This window comes from Dendropsophus ebraccatus, chromosome 6 (assembly GCF_027789765.1).
Source record: "Dendropsophus ebraccatus isolate aDenEbr1 chromosome 6, aDenEbr1.pat, whole genome shotgun sequence".
Taxonomy (NCBI): Eukaryota; Metazoa; Chordata; class Amphibia; order Anura; family Hylidae; genus Dendropsophus; species Dendropsophus ebraccatus.
Genome location: NC_091459.1, coordinates 116,147,007 through 116,154,591, shown reverse-complemented (window position 1 = coordinate 116,154,591; position 7,585 = coordinate 116,147,007). Strand labels below are relative to the sequence as shown.

At 44.6% G+C, this 7,585-nt stretch overlaps 1 long non-coding RNA gene across 2 annotated transcripts; it reads right to left on the bottom strand.

Annotated features, from left to right (window-relative positions):
* Positions 1-4,552: 4,552 nt before the first annotated feature.
* On the bottom strand, positions 4,553-5,882 carry LOC138795028 (uncharacterized). 2 transcript variants are annotated; one of them, XR_011363557.1, is made up of 3 exons: positions 5,741-5,882; positions 5,566-5,666; positions 4,553-4,893 (listed from the first exon to the last, which is right to left on the bottom strand). It is a non-coding gene; the product is annotated as an uncharacterized lncRNA (long non-coding RNA). The 2 variants fall into 2 exon arrangements; XR_011363558.1 differs by having other exon boundaries at positions 5,581-5,666.
* Positions 5,883-7,585: the final 1,703 nt, after the last annotated feature.

Below are 7,585 nucleotides of genomic sequence, written 5' to 3'. Positions count from 1 at the left end.
TCAATGTCTCCAGAAGACCGTCCGGTCAATATGGGTCACTGGGTATATCAGCATTGTGCCATATGACGCATTGTAAGTCACAATAAGAATCCAAAATGTGCCGTGATAGGAAGCTGTGACCAGGCCGATGATTAGCGGATCGGTGCACTCCCATTCCTAGAGGTTTCATCATCCTCATACACAGAAGCCACTTCACATACACAATTGTAGACAGATGGTGATGTTACATGTCAATGTCCAAAGTGCAAGCTTGTCTGCTCACATGCAGGTACTGTATCTGCATATAGTGCTTTGTATATGTTCTGCACATGCTCACTGACAGCTAAAGGGGTCACAGTGTATTTATATTGAACATTAAGTAATACTTGCTGAAACTTGTTCAAGATGGTTGGTGACAATACTAATTCAGGACGATGCCCCGGATACACTGCAAAAATTGTCCAGAGCCAGAGAGTTAGCAGCACATGGGGCAGTACACAATATTGGGCAATGCCATTGATGTTATAGCTGATTCGTGTATAAAGAATATAAACAGTCCTCAACACAACAAGAATGGAAGGGGTGAGGGGGTATCACAATAGAAGGAGGTAGAGGAGCAGAACAAAAAAATTAAGGCAGGGCACTTAGCATATTATTATGTACTTGGCGAAAGGAATTCGGCATTTCCAAAGAATTCTCAGGTGGTGGGCCTAATGGAAGATATTCCTAACTCCAAGGGTAAGTGCACATGTCTACATCTGGTGGGTCAAGGAGACATATGGACTGTGGACTCTCCAGCATATATTGGAAGCTTAAGTTTTTAGTCTGTGTAATAATTTTGGGCAAGACACTAGAATATAAAGGGTGGGAATTGGCACCAGACAAAACTGTGCAAATGCCAGAGCCGGTTGGGTTGGGGCAAGACACCGTGGCTAGTGATGAGCAAACTTGCTGAATGTTTGAGTTTGTTTGATCCTTAATGTTTTGCATTAGGCCTTATGCACACGTTCAGTATTTTTTTCTGGTCCTGAAACAACCCGTGAGAAATTGCAGATTGGACATCCGTATTCCATCCGTATTCCATCCGTATTCCATCCGTATTTCCATTTTTTTACTACTCATTGCTTTTCAATGCACTTCATCCGGATTTTTTTGCGGAAATACGGATGCCAACATGTTACAATCCGTAAACAATCCGTAACCAATTGATTTCAATGAGAGGATCCGCAAAAAAAAATGGGTCCGCACCCGGTCCGCACTAGGACATGTCCTTTTTTTTTTACGGATTGATTTTCATCCATTTCTGCTACTGATCGTGTGAATAGCCCAATAGACTTCAATGTGCACTAACTCGGATCCGGAAATACGGATCCGTAAATTACGGAACGTGTGAATAAGGCCTTAGATTAGCGGTGGCTGGAAGTGTTGGATGCAGCCCTAGGCTATCCATAGGCTGTATCCATGTGTTCCTGGCTGCCCTAGGACTACATCCAACTTCTCCAACCATTGTGAGTCAAATACCGTTCGGGTTTGGACGAGCCCAAATGTTCAGCTCATCACTGGTCATGACAGTCTGGTGAGTATGTTTATTCTTGTCAAGTTAAGAATGGGTAGACAGGGGGCACAATGTGATAATGTGTGTAAAGGGCCGACATACACCTGGGGCCCAAGACCATTAACATGTTTTACTGGTTCTCCTGATAAGTAGAGCACAGTAACGGCTTCATATCCCCGGTCCAGACTATGCTTCTGTGTAAGAGACTCCTATAGGCTTTGGTCACTTCCTACCTGGAAAAGTGATTTATACAAACATTAGTGCCAACTTTGAGTAATTTTTTTTACCCTAATTTTCAGTTTGCATTCTTCATGCCTTTTTGGGCTGCCCTCTATGTATGCTCTCCCAACTCTTCACACTCTTGCCTGCTGTGTATATCCCCTGCCACTCCCTACTGCCTTCTCTAAGGCTCTCTTAAAGGGGTTATCCAGTGCTACAAAAACATGGCCACTTTCTTGCAGAGACAACATGACTCTTGTCTCCAGTTCAGGTGCAGTTTGCAGTTAAGCTCCATTCACTTCAATAGAACTGAGCAGCAAAAACACTGCCCAAGCTGAAGACAAGAGTGGGTCTGTCTCTGAAAGAAAGCGGCCATGTTTTTGTAGCTCTGGATAATCCCTTTAACACTACCTTTATGTAGTGTCTGTTAGGGGTAAATGTTAGAGGACTCCTCAATAGATATATTTGCCATGTAGCTATGATAAATGCCATTTATATATGTATTGTGTGGTGTACATTTTCTACTGCACCCTGCTATCTGAAAAAATGTAGCGGTCTGCACTATTCCATTATACAGAAAAATTGAATCCTTGACCAAACCACCCAAACAGATGCCTGTGATGCTTTTTTATTTTACATTGGGCGATTGTGATTTATGAGAGGGTTTGCAGTATGAGTTAAGGTCGTATTACATGGTCTGACAATACACTGTAAGTGGGCACCAATCTGCTAAATTGGCACTCGCTTACTGAGCCTATATACGGCTCGATTATCGTGCAGCAAGGGCTGTATTTATATTAGCGATGTCTGTGATGTAAAAATAATAAAAATATACTTACCTGTGCAGGCTCCCCCAGTGTCCTCCAGCCTTGTTCCTGTGTTATTCACTCAAGGCAGCCACCTTGGGGACTTCTGATACCGTCTGTGAAGTGACAGGCCGCTCAGGCAATCACTGGCCGAGATGGGACAGAGCTGTGGCCAGTGATTGGCTGAGCAGCCTGTTACTTTATAGACAGGTTCGGAAGTGCTGGAGGGGCTGTGGTCAGTGGGAAACACAGGAATAAGGCAGCAGGACACCAGAGGAGCCTGGACAGGTAAGTATGATCTTAATTTGTTTCTTTGCCCTTACCTCAGCCACACACCACTATTACATGTAGCAATGCCAATATTTTTTAAACATTCGTCAGGTTATCGCTTTGTGTAATATGGCCCTTAGTAGGTTTGGAAGTGAAAAGAGCCTTAACATTGGCCAAAGAAATAAGGGTGAAGCAGAAAGCGGTCAGAAACACCCAGGGATAGCCAGGTGATGCACTTGGAGACATAGTCTGTAGGAATACAATGGTCAAACATTTTTTATAAAGACTTAGGGCCCTATTCCACGGGACGATTATTGTTTGCATAATCATTAACGATAAATGATCCAAACGACCACTATTGCGAAAGACCTGAAATAGTTCACCCATTTAAATGGAAAGATAATCGTTACTTATGATCGTTCTTGCGGTCGTCTTGTTGTCGCTATTGCGTTCGTCACTACTGCGAACGACTTCTTATTCAATGTCAACGATTTGCGAACGAACAATGATAAAAATAGGTCCAGGTCTTATTAAACGATCAACGATTTCTCATTCGGTCGTTTGTATTTAACTGCTATTTAACCGAACGATAATCTGAACGATAAGCGTCCCGTGGAATAGGGCCCTTAGTTGCTTCATTTTGAAGGTTTCTATAGCCTTTAAAGCAAATGTAACATCAGTACATTCGCTTTAAGCTTTGCTTATGGATAGAATGGTGCCGCGGCACTTTTCTCGAACCGCAGCCCGGTTCCCACACATGGCGCTGTTCTATTCCTGGGTACAAGCTGGGGGTGAAGCACTGGAGGCTGGCCCGCATCAATGGAGGCGCATCATAGAGGGGCGGAGTTTCCTCCCATTGGGGGCGGGCCGGTCTTCCTCCGGTGCTTCAGCCCTGGCTGGTGTCCAGGAAAAGACCAGCGCTGTACGCAGGAACTGGGCCGCGGCTCAAAAAAAAGGACCGCCACTGTCTTCCCCGTGCCGTTCTATCCATGTGTGACTGATGGTACATTCGCTTTAAAGAGGTTATCCAGGCTCAGAAAAACATGGCCGCTTTCTTCCAGAGATAGTGCCACTCTTGTCTTCAGTTTGGGTGTGGGTTTGGCACCTCAACCCTATTAAAGGGAATGTTGATGAATTGTAATACCACACGCAAGATTAGGACAAGAGTGGCGCTGTTTTCTAACCTCTTTAAAGAGGACCTGTCACCCCCCGCTCCGGGGTGACAGGCTCCCAACCCCAGCTAGATCCCCTTATAGTTACCTCATGTCACCGAGTCCCGGGACGGAGATATCCCGGTCAAAAGCGCGCGCGCTGTGGAGATGAGTCCAGCGTCCATAGAGAATGAATGGAGCCGGACTCATCTCTGCTGCGCGCGCATGGCTCCATTCATTCTCTATGGACGCCGGACCCATCTCCACAGCGCGCGCGCCGGCTTCTGACCGGGATATCTCCGTCCCGGGACCGGCTCCGGCAGCAGGACTCAGCGACATGAGGTAACTATAAGGGGATCTAGCTGGGGGTCGGGAGCCTGTCACCCTGGCACGGGGGGTGACAGGTCTCCTTTAAATAACATATCCCGTTCTCTGCACCGTGCCACGCTCTACATTGGTTTCCATAGACAGACCTCTATATCAAACCTTTTTTATTTAGTATAAAAATCACATTACAAGGACGGAAATCCCTGATTGCTTCATCTCTGCTGATTGTAGGATTTCTGAGCGTTGCACGAGGTTCTGGTGGACTTTGGCAGTCAGCCAAGCATAAAGCTTATTCACTAGAATCAGTTCTTACCCGATCATTGCAGAAGCCTAAGCTCCTGCCAGCTGGTGTATCTAACCCACCCTGTGTATCCAGGCAGCACTCCAGAAGATCGATTACCGGTAAAACACCTTATTTAACAGAGCAAAGACTGAGAGCTGCTCAATACACAGTTCACATTTTACATCATGGCATTGGTTCAGACACCATATGGCGGTATTATTTGGCTTCTCAGCATATACTGCACATGTAACCTATGAGAATGGGACACAGCTTTCTATATATTCTTGGATAAGCAAAAGGTTTCTAAAAAAAAAAAAAGTGAAATAGTGTGAAAAGAATTTCTTACACAATCCCTATAAAATAATAGTATATATATAATATAAATTCATAGTCACCATTTATCCTCTATTGACAGCTGAGCTCTATACTACTAGAACTACAATATGTAGTAATGAAGACTTAGCAAGAAACCGAACCCCCAGTGATCAGCTGTGATCGGCGCAGGAACCAGCAGCAAGTGTTTCATTTCTCTACAGCGCCACCACAGGTAATATGAAGTATTACACCTGTCTACTCAAATCTGCTGTATGAAAAAGTCCTATTCCAGCTAAATAAGGTCTAAATAAGAGACCCCCCCCCCCTATCTTTTAACTCAGAATACAATAAAAGCGTATTCTAGACAAGACAACCCCTTTAATAAGCGGTTGTAAACATCCAGCGGCCGGGTCAGGGTGACAATCATGATAACAAACCATTATGCAATATATTGGCCCTGTTCTTCAGCTTTCATTGAATTTCAGCTCTACGGAGGCTCACACGTTACCTATATCACATATTATAAGGGCTGTCTTATGTCGTAGCCGTCTCCTAGTAGAATGAATCGTTCATAAAACATAATTCAATATGGAGTGAACTACCCTTATGAGAGCCATTGTTCTCTGCATATACACATTGCTTCCCCGACCTCACTCTTACATAGCAGCTCTTCACCTCTGCTCCTGGGTATAATAGATGCATAAAGGGTCAGATTATTCAGATAGGCCGCCACTCCCAGTTACATCCCTGTATAATAGGTCCTGCAAATGAGACAATATAGCTTTAGCTCATGGTTATGGCAATTACCAGCAGTAAATTGGTACAGATACCTAACCTGGCCAGTATTGCTGGTGATCTGTGAAGCAAAGTCCATCATCCTCAGCAGGACTGTGTTTTCTCCATAATTAAATTACTTGTAGCATGTGATCTGCATGTGAATCCCTGGCAAGAGAGCAACTATCTGGATTAGGGCTGAGACTGACTTTGTGTTAATAAGTAAGAGGTTAACCAAGTATGTGCAGCATGCCTGCCTGCCCTCCACACTATCCAAGACCCTGAAATAGCAGGACCCCCAACATCCCAGCATAACAGGCTCCTCTGCCACTGACTTTAATAGAATCTATGCAAATCCATATGGAGTGAGCGCCACCTTGTGGAGGATACAGGAATGGTCCTTTCAACAAACATTTCAGGATTAGCTGTTGTGTCTGTCCATGAGGAGTAAAACATCTGCCCTGTAACTTCATAAAAGTTATATATATGGTGTACTGATCAGCTACTACAGTCCAGAGCAGCAGTAACTATTATGCAGACTTCAGAGCTGAAATCTCCCAGCATTCTAAGTTACTCAATGACTGGTGATTTGTGAGCGCAGCTCTGGACTATAATACAGACAGGAGGAAGATATTAGTATATAAAGTGTAACATGGTGCCCACAGATGGATATAAGCTTTCACTAAGCACAAAGAGCATGCCCTAATATATAAAGCACTCATGTTATTCAAGATCTCTGCTTGCTGTCATTCAAGGAATTCTGTTACGGTCATGTGACGGACACACAGGTGCATGGCTTCTAACAGGACAGTAAGGCTGTGTTCACACTGTGCTTTTTGGTTGTTTTTCTTAAAGGGGTTATCCAGTGTTAGAAAAACATGGCTACTTTCTTCCAGAGACAACACAATTCTTGTCTCCAGTTCAGGTGCGGTTTGCAATTAAGCTCCATTCACTTCAATAGAACTAAATTGCAAAACCTGCACCAAAACTGGAGACAAGAGCGGTGCTGTCTCTGGTTGAAAGTGGCCATGTTTTTCTAACGCTGGATAACCCCTTTAACATGTTTTCTGTTTTGTTAAAAATGCAAGTGTCAAAGGGGTAGTGACTCTCTGCAACAAAGACAATCTATGTGAACAGAGCCCAGTGTCCTGTAAGAGCCATGCACTTGTGTCTCCATCACATGACCAAGAAAGATTAACCCATACAGTTCATGGAGACTCTGCGCAAACTGCATCGTAGTCCTGTCTATTGTAAAGACTGGGGTAGTAGCATGCCTGGACTTGCTGTGCATTCAGTATAATGGGCATCATGGGAAGTTAGAGCAAACATACTGCAAAACAGCCAAGTGCATTCACTCTGCTGCAGCAATGAGTAAAACCAGACATGATATAATCACCCATAAGGAACCAGAACATGGACGCATTGGACTGGATATGATCGAATCAAGTTAGGAGGAATACAAAGTGCTGAAGGTGTAGTTATATCACTGTTGACTTTGTAAGCACCAGATGCTATAATCCAAAAGGACAAAGGTTCCCCCTAGTGGACAGTCTAAGCAATTACATTGGCTTTTTCACACAGTTAAAGGGGTAGTGCGGCGGTAAAGAATTATTGACAGAATAACACACATTACAAAGTTATACAACTTTGTAATGTATGTTATGTCTGTGAATGGCCCCCTTCCCCGTGTCCCACCACCCCCACCCATGTACCCGGAAGTGTGGTGCGCTATACATACCTGTGACATGCCGACTCGTCTCCGATCTTCAGTCTGCGATGCCGTCTTCGGACGGCCGGGCCGAATCCCTCCGAGCGTCCTGAGTGCCGTCCGCCCTCTTCAGCGTCATCGGCTGCTCAGCCGCGATTGGCTGAGCATAACTGTGCTCAGCCAATCGCGGCTGAGCAT